Source organism: Manacus vitellinus, unplaced genomic scaffold (assembly GCF_001715985.3).
Source record: "Manacus vitellinus isolate BGI_N305 unplaced genomic scaffold, ASM171598v3 scaffold_7_pilon, whole genome shotgun sequence".
Classification (NCBI taxonomy): domain Eukaryota; kingdom Metazoa; phylum Chordata; class Aves; order Passeriformes; family Pipridae; genus Manacus; species Manacus vitellinus.
The window spans coordinates 25,345,066-25,363,416 of NW_021940813.1; the positions used below are offsets into that span (position 1 = coordinate 25,345,066).

The 18,351-nt window shown below is 40.5% G+C and overlaps 2 long non-coding RNA genes across 6 annotated transcripts in view; both read left to right on the forward strand.

The window, feature by feature from the left end:
• The window catches only part of LOC108641626, a 38,428-nt gene extending 28,388 nt beyond the window's left edge, over window positions 1-10,040 (forward strand). For 4 of the 5 annotated variants that reach the window (XR_001922164.2, XR_001922163.1, XR_001922166.1 and 1 more), the window contains 3 exons: window positions 5,753-5,879; window positions 6,045-6,177; window positions 9,809-10,040. This is a non-coding gene — a long non-coding RNA (uncharacterized LOC108641626). The remainder of the gene's footprint in view (window positions 1-5,752; window positions 5,880-6,044; window positions 6,178-9,808) is intronic. The other variant, XR_003916345.1, reaches the window with a different exon arrangement.
• Window positions 10,041-10,044: 4 nt separating this feature from the next.
• LOC108641627 lies at window positions 10,045-11,550 on the forward strand. Its single transcript, XR_001922168.2, has 2 exons — window positions 10,045-10,504; window positions 10,961-11,550. It is a non-coding gene; the product is annotated as an uncharacterized LOC108641627 (long non-coding RNA).
• The last annotated feature ends 6,801 nt before the right edge of the window (window positions 11,551-18,351 follow it).

Genomic DNA, 18,351 nt, shown 5'->3' on the forward strand with positions numbered 1-18,351 from the left:
CACAGTGGTGGAAAATGAATGGGGGAGTGAAAGGAAGTTCATTTTTCTCCACTTTAATATAGGTTAGATTAGGGTTTAGTTCCAGCTTTGGCAGAAACTTTGCTGGGGAATGGACACAGGTAGAATGTTTTTATTTTAATAGAATTGGTTCATCTATCTTTTAGGTAGTTTCACTGGAGTGCATGTCCATTTTTACGGTTCTGAGTAAAAGAACTTGTGCTGCTTTTAAAGAGCTGTACCTTCTGGGAAAATTAGAGCTGGCTGTAAAACTCTGACTGTATTGTATTCAAGGCAATTGCGAGCATAGGAAGCGAGAAAGAAGAAGAGAAAGATGAAAGAGGAAAGAGAGGGAGGCTTCCCAAAGATAAGCTGCTACAATGAGTCATGCTACTCCTCCATGCTTGGGGGGCTTAATACCTGATCATTTTTCTAGCTGGTAATCAAATTGTTAAATAGTGTAACATCAAGGAGCACTGAAGTTGATCCTAAAACTGTTGTTGTACTACTGTTCGGGAGTTTTCTTCCTTAATATTTTTTTTAAAAAGAATTTCTCAATAGTACTCTTATCAACTGATCATTTTTCTGATTCTCCCCTCCATTACAAGGGTTTCCAAGTTTATGAATGAAAGGCTATGTTTTCTCAAACAAATCATCCACTCCTCGGTCTGTTACTAAAGTACTGTTAACTTACAAGATTTGACTGAAACCTCAGGGTCTGCCAGCTGGATGTTTGAGGAGTCCACGATGGCTAGGTAAAGAAACACCTTTTTCACATGATCCAGCCCAGCTCCCACGTTGCCCCACAAGTTTCTACCAGTACAAAAGCTGACATTGCCTGCAAGAAGCAACTCAGATTACGGTCTCTTCCAGCTGCATTGCCCCTGACCCCAATCCTGCCCTGGGCTGCCCACGGTCTGCCCTCCTCGCATGCACAGAGACTTCAGCTGCAGCTCACTGCCTGCCAGCACTTACTCTGGTCTTGAGGGTGGCCTTGAATGCATTTTAAAAGGCAGCACAGACGCTTTGTGAGGAGGATAACATGGAATGATTATTTTAGGGCAGATTTTCCCCTAAAAAAATAATAGTTCTACATGCACACAGTTTGATCTTCACACAAAGGATTTATATAAGAATTCACTTCTCTCTGTCAGGGACAAAAAAAGCATGCTGGTGGGATTTAGGGAAGTGTGCAGGCTAAAGGATAGCAGCAGACAAAAGGAAATTTTTCTTGTAAGATCATCTGTGCAGCTGGAACTCTGGTATCGTTGTGATTTGAAAGCCTGTAGGTGTTGCCTGGCTGGAGCAAGGGACAGTGCTTCTTTGGCACCCTCCTGACATGCAAATGTGGCCAGAAGTTCTTAGAGCAGTCCTCAACCCCGTCCCTTGTTTTGTACACACAGATGCATGCACATTACTTTGCTGTCAAATGGCTGTTTTGGGGAATCAGCCACCCAGGAGGTAAACTGTACATAAATGATCTAAGGGTAAAGGTGGCGGAAGAAACTGTTTCCTTTACATGCTGAAGTAGATACAAAACAGGCACAAAGTTCACCTGGACTCTCAGGAATAGAATAGCTGCAATGGCTCTAGACCAGCAGAAATCCAACATCGCTGACTCCTAGATGCCCTCTAAAAATGTGCCTATATCTCAGGCCGGAGTGACTTAACAGTAGGTTCGCTAGAGAAACAGCCCTGACAGCCCAGCAAGAACCCAGCAGGATATGAAAGATGCTCCCCTGTGGCACCTGCACCTCCAAAAGTCTTTTTAAGGTCAGGTCTACGCCTACGAGTAGAGCACTGCCTAGCTCTGTCTTTGTGGCATGAAGGAAACGTATGTGTGAGTCTGGAACTGCTCAGATTTTTGTCTGTCTCAGGGGGGCCCCATTCAGCCTTCTCTGCCCTTCCCAGGGAGTGAGTCCCAGATCCAAAGACAGATCCTAATGATATAGCCTGTGTACTTGCTTCTAATATAACATGATGCTTAAAAACTGAAGATAAGCAGGGATGAGGCTTTAGATCTTCCTCAAATCTCAGTGTAACTTTGAGGTTGTCAGACAGTACTGAAGTGAGAGATCTGGAGTAGGAAAATTAGTGAACACAAAAGTCATGATATTTACTCAGTTTATGCATTTTCTCTCCTTTTTTTTTATAAAACCTGCATAACTGGCATGTAATTGTTTTACTAAGTGAGTCTTGAAAGCAAAAGTCTTGATAGCTGTCACATATCTTCTTTGTAGTAAAGTGTGTTGTCCTCAGAAGATAATCAGTAGAACTTGCTCAGAAAAACTTAATCAGCAGAACTGAGCGTATTGTCAGTGCTTAACAAATAATAAATTATAACAGCAGTTCCTTTTGACACAACCTATCAAACTTTTTCTTTCTTTCTCGGATGCTTTACTCACCTCTGTTTAGGATTTAATACCTACTACAACTCTGTTTTTTATGGTTGAGAGGACTGGCGATACAACCTAACAGGATGGAAGTATTAATTGAAATGAAATTTTGACAAATGGCAGAAAAAACCTCCAAGAAAATTCTTGGGCTGTTCCTTTTCACTTACTGATATTGCTTATAAGTCTTAAAAACTGAATTAAAGAATAGATTTGATCTTTTCTATTGTTATGATGTAAAACACTCTGCTTACATGTTAGTAGAATCACTTTCAAATTTCCTGATAGTCTGTTTTTTTTTAAAGACAGACAAATTGCCTTTTCTTTACAGAAAGGTGAATGTATCCAAAAGCACATCTATTATCATTAATTATTTTTATTACAAGGAGCTTGGCTAGCTCAGAGAGTTGTTAACATACCTGCGGTTATCACTTCTTTGTCAACATTGTAATTTGGCCTGGGCTGGGAGTTACCGGTATTCATTTCATTTGCTGTTCATTTGGTAGTTTCTGTGTAATTTTTTTTTGAGTTTTATTCACTTTCAACAAGACATATATTCATGTCATAGAGGAAACTACCGGGTCATCTCTAAGCTGCCACTAATTGTCACAGGCTTAAGCGGACCCATTTCAATTTATCTCAGTTGAGGATCTGACCAGTGATCACAACGGGCATTAATTAGCAGATGTGTTATCAGAATCCATGGAGATGTCCTGGTTTGAGTGACAAGAGAGGTGCTCAGCTGCTGCAGCCGGTGGAGCCGTGCCAGTTTGGCAGCTGATGGCACAGCACCCGATGCCGGCAGGTGGAAAGTCCAGGTCACCCCTGATGGAGCCACAGTGGTGGCTTCTGTCACAAGTCTCCATGTAGAAGGAGCCCTGGAAGGAGCCCAGAACACCAAGCAGCTGGTTGTATTAAAGCAGAAGCAACCCAGGGCACCTGGGAGTGGGAAGGCAGGGAGAGAAGAGAGTGAGAACGCAGCACTGAACCGACTCATCCTGAAGCTGGGTTTGCACAAGAGATTGCACTGCTAGTGACAGGGGAGAGCCACTAGCAAATGTGTTGGGGCTCTGGCTTTCCATGTGCGCCATATGAACTGACACTCCAATGCCACTTGTGCATGCGTGGCAGAAAGGTGGGGCAGACACATCTAAAAAGAGGGGATCCTAAGAAACAGTTGGCTTTCACAGAAGCAGCTACTGACAGTAGCAGTGCTATTGTGGCTGTAAACTAGGGGTTCAGACCATGACTAGAAGAGTGTCTTGAGCAGGTCATAGGGGTGAATGGAGAGCAGGAATGTGAAAAAATTTGAGATGCTGCACCTTTGTGGGGAAAAAAGAGAGTAATACCCTCCCATTTTGCTTATCTGAGTTCAGCATGGGTTAAAATCAAGGCAATAACCTGTGCAGACACTAATTGTTCAGTAGCAGCCATTTCATCTTCTTTCTCATGCCCACATACCATCACAGGATGGTGGGTAGGAACAAGTTGTCAAGCTAATAGTGTGGGACCTTTGTAAAGATTTACGGCCTCCCAATATTTACAGGACAAACCTGGACCACAGGTAGCTCAGGGAGTAATTTTTTCAGGTGCTGACACAGTTTCAAAATTTCCTTAAGTAAATTGACCCCATGCAGTTTGATTCACTGGGAAAAAAAATCTTTTCATTGTGTGATCTTTTTATCGTAACCCAGGAAAGGAAGACAGCAGGAGAGTGAGAGCTAAATAGTACTGGGAATGGAGAAGTCTTTAGACTGGTCCCAGACCTCTGACCCTGTCGATGGGAAGATGCAGAGTATTTGAGGAAGGTGCAGATTTTGTCACCCTTCCTGTACACTTCTCCCACCGCTTAAAGCAAGATATGAAAATTTTTCTGTGAAAAATCTGGGTTCTTCTCTGAATAACTGTCTCTGGGCCCAAAGCCACAAAAGGGGATGACTGAGACTCATGTGGGATATAGATGTCCAAGTCCAGATTCCCAACCCACACACAAGTTCACCTGAATTTTTGATAAGAAGGATCTTCTTAAGACATCTAAAATCCACGTTCTGCTCCTGTCTCTGGCCAGTCACTAGCTCAGCTGAGTTGAACTTCCCAGCAGTTAATCCCAATTCACCTCTTCAAACTATCCATGCTTTGCTCACATGTCTATCGAGAATGGCCTGGCAAAGCATGTGTAACACAGGATCAGGACTGAGCAGTACATAAAGTACTGCAGCCATGTTCACTGTCATTCAAAGTAAATATCTTCAATATCTGCCCAAGCCCTTATCTCTTATCTGCAATGAAAGCAGGAACCCTAGCTAGGCAGCTACAACTAAATATTCATGGGGGAAGAGATTTTCCATACTTCCTGCAGAAGTGGTGCTGAAATGCATAAGGTTCTCTGGGAGGAGTTTAAGGCAATAAGGTGGAGAATAAGATACAATCTCCATCCCTATTCTGCTGAATTAACTTGCTGTTTTGGATTGGTGCAAGATAGAGGATCTCTTTTGGTATACTCATTGCTGTGTAAGGTGTTTCTTAAACATTGTCTTCTCAGCCTAATGAAAATACAGTGATTTTTCAGAAAAATCAGTAGAACATAGTCTCAAAGGATATGATGATTATTGGAGTTTTAATTAAAATAGCAGGTAAAATAAGTATTATGGTGTACTATTATTTCTAAAATAACAACAGAATAAAGATGCCCATTTCTTTCTTGAGTGCAATTTTCTAAATGAAAAAGTAAACATTAATATCTGCAGAGATCTTACTGATCTTGTATGATAATTTAGAAAAATATCCCTATTAGGGATAGTTATATATGCTTTTTGTTGGAAATGCAATCACAGGATATGCACATAGCTGCAATCTGTAGACAGATTAAGTAAATTAAATCACTCAATGTCTTTTTTCAATAGCTCTAAATTTAAAAGTAATTTGCAAAGAAAATACTCAGTTTCAATTGGTTTGTAATATCTGTTAATGATCTTTGGAAAAATTTCTGATAACATGCAGGAATTCCCTCAGGGACAGGGTTGTGAATAAGTGGATTTTTTTAAGTTTGAGATGTCATTAGCTAGTGATTTCTTTGAAGTAAAAAGCTGTTACAGAATAAATTGCAGAGGTATACAAGTGAACAGGACAATCATTTTTATGAATAATATACATTATTTTCACTGTGCTTTCTGCCCTCCAAAGAAATAATTTACAATCTAACTTGTCATTACAAACATCCTGGAATCACAACTGCATGTGCATTTTGTGCTTACTTTATGTATGTGCTCTGACTCTATATAAAAGTACAGCTTGGTGGTGTCAAACCACTGGTGTAAGGAGCTTATTTCCTTTTATTTTTTTTCCTTTTCTTTTCCCCCCAGTAGATAACTTTTTCAACCCACAAGACCGAAACAACTTCCCTTAATTGAAATGACTCCAGAACAGTTATTCCCTAGAAGACATCCTCCTTGATTTCTTGCGGGGCCTGTAAGATGACTGAAGTCGTAGGTAAGTGCAATCATGGAAAAAAGGGTCTCTATTCTCTTGGTACCTTGTTAGCATTAACATATTCTTAACAGTTCAGAGACAAATCAGATATCTATCATGCATCACCATAATAAGGTAACACTTCTCAGGGCAAATGAGATCTCCTGGCTTCTGTCCCCACCTTAGGATGTCTGAAGTAGAAAAGAGTGCCAGAGACACCACAGAACATGGGGAATGTTGTCCTGCTTCTGAGGTTCAGATATACAACTCAACCATGGGCAGCTGAGGATGGACTTTCTGCCTCGATAGGTTTCTGTGGGTAAGTCTGGGGTTTAGATGGGAACTGGGGACTCTCTGAAGGGCTGCTGGTCTGGGTAAAGGGTTACTAGGACACCCGTGTGTGCTGTCACACAAATCAAAAGATACAGCTAATTGCAGCCACTGAGCTTTGACTTCCTCACCTTTCTTTAAACCTTTTCTACCTGAAAAAACCTTACTGAACTTGGTCTGCTTTTTCATGATCTACAGGCAGGGCTGAAGACACACCATGCTAGCATGAGTATGGCTGTTGCCTCCAGGGTTCCCACAAAGGGCTGGAGGAGAAAGGATTTTTCCAGGTCTAGAAAGAGATATGATAGCCACTAGTTTGAAGAACCTCCTAGACTTTCCTGATCCTCTGAAGGCCCAGTGTAGGAGTTGGTACCTGCCCTGATAATCCATCAATAGATCAGAGAGCCCCTTGCTTCTCATACATAGATGTTTAATGACGCTCTGCAGTTAAGCTGAGAGTAGTGGGCCTTCCTGGCTGCTCCTCAGCAGCCCCTGGCATTGGTCAATCCTAAGATGCCTGGACTTTGACAGAGATCAATACCAGACCACATATAAGGAGATTCTCCCTCCTCACTATGCATTTAACAGTGTCACAGTTTACTATGGATTAAGATCCTGTCTTGGCACTGTCTGTTGACTGGCACACACCATGAACCCCTGAGATCATTAGACATTATTACATAATTGGATCCAGTGAAACTCACAGATCTTTTAAGGCTAGGAGCAACCATTATTGTCATCTAATCTTATCTTCTGTTTAATGCATGCTACTGAATTTAACCTAATCTGAACTTCGTGTGGAGATTTGCTTTTATGCCTAAAAATGCCTCCTCGCTTACAAATACGGTGTTGTTTCTCTCAGTACTAACTCTACAGCAGCAAGTTCCATTAATTAACTGTACATTGTTTGGAAAAGCAATACCTCCTATCCGTTTGAAATTCAATACCTTTTCGTTTCACCTTGCAGGATAGGAAAGATTTTTTTCCTTTGCTGCTAATTAAGTTTGAAGATCATGAGGATGAAATGTTATTTATATTATAGTCATGCTTAAGCAGGACTCTGGCACAGCCTGGAGATCCCACCACACAAAGTGAGGGAGACTGCGCAAGTCCTTCGGGGCTCAGACTATTTTAATAGACAAAAGGCACATTTTTGAGGAAGGTGAGTGATTTAACTGAAAAGGTTACCAGTCAAGTCAATGGATTTGTACCTCTCAATCACCTCTGACTTTCAGAAGTTTTAAAGAAAGGTAGGGAAAAGCAAAGTCTCTAAAAGACCAGAAAAATAAGTCAGGGATACGGTCAAGTCCCTGGAAAAGGATTTTCCCTTTTCCTGTAGTGACAGGACAAGGGGTAATGGCCTTAAACCGAAGAAGATTAGATTTAGATTAGATATTAGGAAGAAATTCCTTACTGTGGTGGTGGCAAGACACTGAAACAGGTTGCCCAGAGACGTTGTGGACTCCCCATCCCTGAAAGTGTTCAAGGCCAGGTTGCATGGAGCTCTGAGTAACCCAGTCTAGTGGAAGGTGTCCTTGCTCATGGTGCCGGCTTGGAACTAGAACTTAAGGTCCCTTTCAACCCTAACCATTTGATGATCCTATGATTTAATATAGGAAAAAAGATGTTACTTAACTCTGTGTTCTGTCCACTATCCATGCGTCAGACTGGCCTTCAGTGGCTGAAAGTTCTATGAGAGGACAGGGTACACTGTGGAAAATACCTTCAATATCTGATTCATGCAAGGGCCCAGAGCCTTCCAGAAGAACTGCTGGGGTCCAAGGACATCTTCTAGATTATCTCAGACAACATGTATTCAGATTTTATGGATAGGGTTCACTCAGTTTGTGTATGATTTGAATCGTAGAATGATTAAAGACATCTAAGATCATGGAATCCAACCATTAATCTAACACTGCCAAGTCCACCACTAAACCATGTCCCTAAGTTCCTTATCTGTGAATGTCCCATGAGGATAAATCTTCCCTGAGAGACAAGCTAACATTTATGTTCTTTAACTTTTCTCAAGAAATTTCCCATCCTTTTGACTTTTATCATTTTTATTACCATTCCCTGGACTTGTTCTATTTCCACTTTCTTTTTTCAGGAATGAGGTGACCAAATTTGAAGACAGTATTCAAAGTGAGGATGTGCCACTGATTTATATAATAGCATTATAATATTTTCTATATTATTCTCTAAAACTCTTATCTTTGTACAAACCCCATAAGATTCTTTTAATTCTTTGAACTACAGTGCCTTTTAACATCTGTAGTTTACTCTGATCACATTTTAACAAAGGAATAAAAGGCTTCATTTTTCACATAGAATTTTATTTATTGTTTGAACTTTAGAGGAGAAATTGGTTAACTTACAATTTAAAATTCTTGGCAATGTAGACTATAGGGCAAGAATATAATTATCAGCCCTTCTATACTTACTGTAGAAATGTGTGAGACTGAAAGTTAGTGTGTAAGGTCTTGACTCAACAGACTTGTCTTTTGTCTTATAAATGCAGACAAAGACATAATTTTGAGCTGCCAGCATCCCCAAAGATGTCAGAAATGTCATTCACCTGTACCTCCTTCCTGATGAAACATGCTGGAGCCATACATTTACATGCTGTTCAATCAGGACCACGCACATGTGCAAGTAGTACCTGACTTCTGCAGTCTCCCATTTACTGTACCACACACCTCCACACCAGGTCAGAGGAAGACCCCTTTGAAAATGAGGCACTTGATGATTGCAGAGGGTAAGGATCTTGCTCTCATGTCACAGCTTGGTGTTATGCCTTCATCAGGGTATTAGAAAAGGCTCAGGGAAAATGGTTACAGTTATTCTATTGCCTAAGACACTTCCTGCAGCTACTGCCTTTCCTTAGAATTACCAATCCAAGTGGTGACCCTGCCTGACCCTACTTATCTTGTAAAAGCTGACAAGATCACAGCCTGAAGCAGTATAGCCACAGGCTCAATACCGGCTACCAAAATGTCTGTTTAGTATTTTCAAGAAATGCTGCTCTAAAGATTTACAATACCAGCTGCTAGATACATGAACAACACCAGCACACAGCTCTGACCCCTGAACATTCAGCCCCACTTACACAGAAATTTGTGTTTCTCAAGAGGCCAACACCGAACTGCTAGCAAACAGTGATTCTCTACCTGCAAGCACACTGGATTTTTAGCACTATTTGATTATAAATACTAAGATATTAGGTAAAAGTATTTGAAAACTAGTTTGAGTTCAGAATTCATTGTTAGCTTTTTTTCATCAGTTGCATTACTGCTTTAGCAACAGAAAGAGCTCTGCCATTTCTGTGTAATACCTTTTTTTATTTCAGTGTAGAGAATTTTCTTCATCCTTCCATGACCAAAGTAGTTTTTCATCAGATGTTATTTTTAGATGAACTCTAAGTTTCTTTCCTAGCAAACATTTTAGCTGCACTGTATGAAAGGAAATGCACATTTCCCCAGATATCTCTAAGGATAAACACAGGTTTAAATATCCAAAAAGATCTTGGGGAACAATCTGGTTTATATATATACATTCATGTAGCAGATGCAGTAAGAGTTCTTGCAGAGTAGTGTGGGGTTTTTTAACCCTTTTCTTTTTAGAACAGCAAAGACATGGAAAAGACATTGAGGTCCTGTTGCTCCCATTGGAAACTTCTGTTGGCTGCAGCATGAGTTGGATTGGACCCAGAGAAACTGAATACACACAAGTAATGATGAGTTGGCCATACAAGCAAGGAAAATCACAGATAACAGGTGCACACCAATTAGCAATGTACCTTTTAGGTCATCCAATACAGCTCCATGTCACAATGAGATTGTTTCATATGGTATTTTTTTTTTTTGTACCTAGATTAAATGCCCCGGTGATGCCATGTCTCTAGGGAGAGGTTGTGCTGCCTACAGTATCTTTTGTCAGGAGTTTTTTTACTTTCTTAATATCATCATATTTCTTCTTTTTACAACCCTTTGCAAATTTCCTTCCTTCCCTTCATTGATATCTTTTAACTAGTGTGGTGATGTGTTTAGTTAACATTAAGCCAACCCATAGATATTTGGATCACTTAATCTTCCCTAACCTAGAAGTCCTTTCAGTTTTCTTGTTACTCCTCATCTATTCTAGTCACACTAGATAGCTTGTCAGTATCTTTTTTAGCTATGAGATTCTAAAGATACGATACATTTCTATAAACTAGCAACAGATCTGATGTACAGCTGAGCACCATTCATGTCTCCTCACTGAAAATCTTTCCTGATGTGCCCAGAGGAAAGCTGCCAGCATTCTGAACAGGCATACAGGTAGAGTGCTCAAAACACTTCCTTGGTGCCTCTTACTCTGTTGGCCAACAAAATCCTATTGAAACAGTTGACCTAGTAGTTCAAAAAACAAATGCATGTCATTATGGATTTATTTTATTTCTCATGATGTAAAAAAGACAGATTAGTACAGATAAAAAGACCTCTGTTGCTGTTTTTGAGATTTTCTAGTTCTTGGTAATGGACGTCATATTCTAAAATTATGGAAGATGTCATCTTCCATAACTATGTCTGAGTGCTAGGAAAGTACGTTGTAGAAAGTAATTATATACATAGTTGCAAACCTAGCTGTTCACTTCAAGCAATAAATTCTGATCTGCAAACAACACTCCTTTAGAGCTAAATATGATCTTGGTTGTAATGGACTGTCTTTACCTTAGCATTCTGTTGTATTGGAGGAATATAATTTTAATCTGCTGTCTTTAAATTTTCATTAAGGAACGTTTCAGCTACCTGCAGCCTCATCCGATGACGTTTAATGATATCAGCTAGCTTGATCTTCCTCCATGCACCAGCAGGGACTTCTTTAAATTGCTCAACTGTATGGAACACTGTTTTCAAGTTTAATGTACTTGGAATTGACCTTTTAAAGTAATGGTATTTCTAAACACAGTTTAAATACAGTTTAAATACATAGCACACACATATGTTTGCATTTATATGTGCATGTGTGTGTACGCCTATATATATATATATGTAAGTGCACACATATGTATAGAAATGCTGATCCTATTCACCTTTTTAAAATCATTACAGCTAGTATTAACATGAATGTGCTGTTAAATTGGCAGTGTTATACATTTTTGTTGGAGTTTACTTCTGTAACATAAAACCAGAAAGATAAGCTGTGAAACTCGTGCAGCTGATGACATAATCCTAGAATCTCATGATGCTGAATCTCATATTGCTAGGAGTGTGGGATGGATGTTCTTTGCTGAAATAATTATACTGTCTCTTGCAATATATGTTTCCTTGTTTTCATGTGGGTGCTGAGAAGTCCAAACCATTAAACATAAATGGTACAATGAGTCTTGTGTTCCTTATTTATTCTAAAGAAGGTAATAAATTTATATGGTTTTATGGCATAATAAAGCCAACTACTTTAAGAATCTGTGATGAACATAGCAATAATCTGTGACAATATGCATATTTACTTTTAATAATTATGTCCAATTTTACATATATGCATAAATATGTATATATGTATATACAAACCCATGTAGAGAGACATATCCATAAATTAAACAGAACCAATTAGAAGGTGGCATAAATAGATTCAAACCTTACCTGTTATGGCTGTGTGAAGGGATAATTTGAGCTACAAGGACATGAAAGAAAGCATACTCAATACACTCCATTGGCTCATTCTCATTATGCTCAACAGTGACAGGCTGTATGCTAAGATGGGGTACCAGCAGACGTTTGTAATGACAGCTGGTTCAAAACAGAGCTTTCAAAATAGTGCAACACCCCCAGCTTCCTTCCAAATCTTGGTGTTTGCCAGCATTTAGCTGAGGCTGGCTCTTAAGGTCAGATGTTCAGATGTAAGTTATTCAGAAAGAATTTTCTTCTTTATGTTTGAACTGTATATATTCTCAACATATAGGCTCTTTGTTGCCCATGAATTTGCATTTAAACTCACACATGGATTATGCTTGTCCACTACCTGCAAAAATGATGGATGTTTTTCCCTGACACTGCACCCTATTTTTCTGAGTTGTCCTCTGTCAAGTTCTCTTGTGGGGTACATAAACTGAGACTCAGAGAGTAGCTCTTTCTTTTTACTGGGACTGAAAAACTCCTCAACCTCTCTGTTGAGAAATGGAGGAAAAGCGGCTTCCCTTTAACATCACCCACATCTCACCCACCATGATCGGCCAATTAGGAACACAGCAATAAAAACCCCAAACAACCAAACTTCAGATGTCATGTGTGACTTTTCCTGGTGGATGTATATAGAATTTGAAAATAAATATACTCCTACTTTGGAGGAAAAAGCAAAAAGGGTTTATCTATTTGCATTTGAACTCAGTGAAAAATACCTAAGCATGGAAAGTGCACTTGAAGGTAAGACACGAACATAAGCAAAGCTAAATTTCACTAAGCTAAATTCAAGTGAAATGTGCCACATTTTTATAATTACTACAAAGAACATGCACTAATTAATTGTTATGCTGTGCTGGTGAAATAGTTAAGTATTCTATATGGGGCAAGTAGAAGAGGTTACTGATGCTATTGACTTTACTTAGAAGCCAGTATGTGGGGAGCACGCCATGAACAGCCTTGTGAAAATGAGGTTGGTGAATTGATTTGGTCTTAGAAATTACTTTTCAGAGTGGTTAGAAAAATATTTTAAATCTTAGATAACTTTTAGTTGTACTGGATTACTGGACTGCTAAGTGTGTGCATTGTGTTCAAAAGCAGGTTTTCATTTGCCTTGTCACTGGGGGACCCCAAGTGCTAAGCGTCAGATCTTCAGAGGAATTCAGACAAATAATAGTGCTGCTCTTTGGGGATCTTCAGAGCTGCCAGGACACTTCTCTGTAAATGAAATTAAAGGGACATGAGCATCAGGGGGTTTCAGAAAAGCATTGACTGGGTACCTATCAGTCTCTTGCGGAGCTGCACTCATTTCTGAAGTGTTGACTCTGCTTTAGTTGGAGATGCATCTGGGGATATGTTGAGGGGAACAGGATGGGTCTGTACTCATTTCTGGAGGAGGTATAGGTCTCCTGCAAGCCAGAGGCCTGTGCAGGGCTGCTTCCCTGCAGCAGGCTTGCTTGGCTTACACGCACCCGTCCTGTTAGCTCCATCATGGTATGCGTGAGCAGTGTTGGCCTTGCACTCCGTCTGGCGATGCTACTGTTTGCCATCAGCCTTCTCTCCTGGATCAGGGCTGTTACCGATTGCTGAGGGGTGGCCAGGGGCAGCTCCCTCTGGTGAACCTCTTTTGTGCTTTTATCTCCCTCTGCTTGGCAATAAGCTGCCACTGGCTCACAGCCATGGCCCTCTCGCCCTCCCCAGTGCCCAGCTTGCATGCTCAGCCAGTGCCTACATCTCTTCCAGCAGCTGGCCCTACTTTTCCTCCACAGCTGGCTGCTGCCCCCTACTGTGGTAATTATTATTTATTATGGATATTCAGTGTACATTACGTGTCCAGAGTCCAGTACAGTCTGAATCACTACCAGGGTCCCACTGTGTGGGCAAGAAGCACAGTCGTACACACTTGTTCCACACTGATATTCTCTCTACTCTCATGCTGAGAGAGACTGAGAGGAAAGGGGTGAACATAGTTGTTGGCACCCATTAGCACTAATTGATGTGACACCTACTCTCTCTCCTGTGTTACATGACTCCAGCAACAGCACAGCTTAGGGCAGAGCTGCTTTATCTCCACCTTGCTACCAATAGCAGGTCTCCTGCTATTCCTGCTACCTAGCAGGCAACACCTGAAGTGTTTTCCAAAAGTCATGGTTGCTGATCAATCACACTTTAACTCCCCATTGCTGTGAATGCAGATGTTGCTTGGTTTTCAGTTGCTGTCAAGAAGTAATGCCCTTAGACCACAGCATGGCTATGTGGGACACCATTTTCTTTCCTGTTTCTCTCCCCCACCTTCTTCTCTGGGATTCTCTGTTCATGCCAGTTCCTTTGCGCATGCATTCTTCTCCTTGCATTTCAGCCTTCCTCCTCACCCTGCCTCCCTGAAGACACCACCCTCAGTTAAAAACAGAGGAGCTATAACTCCCACAACTCAGTGCACAGACAAAAGCACCTGGAGGGAGAAGCAGCTTCTCTACACTCGAAAAAATACAGAATCTTAAACATATTTCACACATATATGCACGTGTGAGAGGCAAGTTCTCAGCTGTGCTGGATAGGGTTAGGTCTGTGCAAGAAGATAGAGCAATACTACTCCATGGCAGCTGAGAATCTGTCCCGGTATGTAAATGTAAACATCTATTTTTACGAGCCCTCCTACAGTTTGCTTAAAAAAATATTGGTTTTTAGACTCTGAAAACACACAACCCAGTCAGAAATGTCCCACTTTCTATATTTTGTCTAATTCCTACCTCTGACTTCCTCTGAAAGCTTTCAAAACCTAATGAATTCAAGAGACAAAGTGAACTAAAACTGAAGCAGCTTTGCCTTCAGTGCACTGGGCCTACAGGAACTGAAATGTTTGATTGTAACTGGACTCACCAAACCCTGCAAAATTCCCACTGTCTTAGTACTTGTAATCTGCTGCCCTTTCAGCTAGCTGCAGCAAGTTAATGTCAAGAGCAAATACATGATGCAGTCTCTACATCAGAGCACTTTTTACCATGAATCACTTTTTAAATTGTTTTGAGTTTATATTTAATTGCTTCCTTTGCATGCTATGTGTACACATGCACTCCTCCCGCCCCTCATGTTTCACATGTAACTGTTGTGTAGGCTGGAGTCTTTGAATATGGAGTTATTCAAACCTCAGAGCGCAAGGAGTTTCAATCCAGGAACTGACTTGTCCTCTTTTAAGATGGGAACCACATGTGTGACTTGAATCCAGATCTGGGGTGAATTCTGGATGTGCTAATTTGAATGAATTAGGATTGGGGATTCAGACTCATTTCTTTGTTACAGTACTAGTTCTGATACCCGCTACTGGGTGTTCACCTTTCCCTTCCTCAACAGAAAGAGAAATGCTTCCCGTATTCACTTATTCAAGACTGATTTGCAGTTCATTCCAGGATCAAATCACCTTCAAGCTATTTTTCTCAGTTTTATTTCTGAACATTCTCTGTGACAATTGCTTATAAGTGACCTCTGCTAACAGTTTTGAATATTTGGATCACTTGGTCACCTTCCTCTGAGAAGTCCCTGTCATTCCACTTTCCCTCTGTAAGGCTGCCCCACTGATTTTTTAAAGTAATACAGTCCCACACAGAGACACTCTTCCCCTTGTAACAGCCTTAGTTTGGGAGACTGAAACAACAAACTATCTCTTGAGCTGCTGTTCAGAACCAGTTTCTTGGGCTCCCTAAAACTGTGGCAACTTCAAAGCTCTGCTATTCTCAGGACTTTCCTCATCTCCTTTTGAAGACAGGCAACATACAATAGGGCTTCCCAGCCTTCTTGTGCTGCTGCATTTTTCAAGGGAAGAAGGCATCCCCTTGTCAGTATCTCGGCTTTTTCTCACTTTATTTCCCCTCAGAACTCCCAGATGAACACCATCCGGTTGTGGTGATTTACTGCACTTGAGTTTCTCAAGTTACTCTACAACTTCCTCCATAGAGACTTCATTCTATATAAAGGCCACACTCTGATTTTCTTTGCAAAGTGTCTTTGGCACAGGAATTTCTGCATGACTCTCAACAGCAGACATGATGCAAGAGATTCATTTAACTCCTCTGCTAGCTTGTTGCACTCTTCTCCTGACCCACTGTATATGGATTTGTGGGGATCTCTGCAGTGTTTTGATGCATAGTCCAGCCTAAGATTAATATGTGAGGCTTGTCTCTCAACTAGTTTTCTCTTGCTGCTCTACTGAAGGATATTTCTGTACGTTACTACAATCACTCTCAACACATCTTATTTGGCTGGCTAATTAAGCCCAGTACCATTCGTCTGCACTACATCTGTTGCAGGTGGGTTAAATTCTCTCTGATGAAAACTGGCACTGTCCCTAGGGAGATGTTCAGGTGAGGAACTGGTCCTGCAGGAGACCCTCCCCTAGCGCTATGGCAATCGACCCCCTGGCATGTCACACTGAAGGGGCAGGCTGAGTGCTCAGCAGCACAACTCAGGAGGAGCAGCACCCATATCCTAGGCCATGGCCTGGCCCTCAGACAAGTGAAAAACCCTTTGGTCTTTTGTCTTTGATAAAGGGAAGCCAGAGGTCTGTGGCAACCCTTTCTCTTTTCTGCTCTTCCTTTTGTGTATCTTTATTTCTGTTTCTTCCCACTCCCTTTCTGTTTTGAGAAAGACAGAAACTGCCATATGGCAAATCCAGTCTTTAATGACTTTGATGGACAGAACTAGAACATCAGAAATACTCTTCATGCCCTGTTTTATTCTCTGGCCAGTGTAAACTGGCCTTCAGATGTTTCAAAAGAAGGTCAGTTTTATGAAAGCACATGTTAACAAACACTACTTATTTCACAAAAAACTTATTTCAATAAATTTTGATGACCATTACTTTGTCTGTTTACAAAACTAAACCCCAAATATTAGTTTAATTTGCATTGCAGTCACTAAAGATATATAGATCTGATTTGAGACACAGAAAAACATCCCTTTTATATGGTATTGATATGAGATCAATGTTAACTATAATTGCCTAAGGCACAGACACAGAAATTGGAACACAGTCATGGAACCAGTTCCATGACTTCATCCATCAATGAGAAAAGTATTCAAGCTGTTGTTAAGGCTGTCCTATCTTTCAGAAAGGGTGCTGGGTATCCATATTTCACTAACGTTTTTATTTCAAATGAATTAAAATCTGATACCAAACATCTTTATTTCATATGGGCTTTTGTGAATAGATGAAAGACCCTGAGCTTCCTAACCTTCCTAAAGTGATGCAAAATATGTCTCAAGATTCATAATTCCAGAGCTGCCAGTTGAATTCCAGCCTGTGAAATCTATGTCAAGACACAAACAGGCATGCTCATCCCTATTACATCTGGTTAAATAAATGAAAAAAAACCTTATAAATTATTTGGACCCTTAGTTTCCTAGAGTTTGGGAATTCGCAGAGCAGGATTAATTACAATGTGCTGTAGTTGTCTTAGAATTGGCAATCTTGTCTCAGGTAACTCTTTTCTTTCCCTGTCTGCTGTGGATGGTACCTCCAGATCTCACTTTGTTCAACTATTTCATATGGCCATTTTTGGATGATATCTCAGATGGCTATAGGAAAATAAGTTTCTGTTACTGGTAGAGTTTCTTCACTACAAAAGGAGCATGGGCAATTGCATTAGACCAAACCGCTAAGGTGATATTATCTCATTGTTAAGGTCTTGGTTCATTAACATTTTTGATTTAAGGCAAGTCATTCAGATTTACTGTAGTCCACAATAATGACAATGCCTCCCAAACATCCCATTTCTAGTCTGGTTTAACTGAAATGATTTCCAGATTTTCTTCTTTATGTGGTGTAAATAGAAATGCTACTTCCTTGGTCGTCTCATTTTCATAACCTACAGGTATTCTTATTTTATCTTGCAATATTTTGACTGAATGTAGTGATATTCTAAGATCCCACTTAACAGTGCATGAGCAAAATCTTAGCAAATGGCCTTGTAGTGCAGTACAAAGTTGAAACGGAATAAACTGTAGGAGGCAACTTTACCGTGTGTAACATCTGTTCTGCTTCACCTGTCAATGATCTGATCACACTCACCACTGCATCACTCCAACTTCTCATTACACTTTACTCAGGAACGTGCAACACCTTCCTCTCCTCTTCATGCGATTTTTGCCAGGACTTTACAAAGTCTTTCCTATCCACAGGACAAGGCAGATAGTGCCTGGAAGTGCCACCTCCTGTGTCAGTCAGGCTTTTAGTCTACCTTCTCTACAATACCTCCATGCCCCCATATGGCTTACTGCAGGGAGCTATAAGAAAGATAGACATAACATTTTTTTGAGAGTGACTCCTTTACATTGCCTTCCTTGCACATATCTACATAGTCCCATGCAGTAATCTGCATTTTTGTTTGGGATGTATAAGAAGTATCCATAGAGAAATAACAAATAACTACTCTCATCATCTTTGTTGATATCGAAGAACACTGGGTAGGTGAACCAGGAAACAAATCCTATTGTAAAGTGTAAATCGAGTA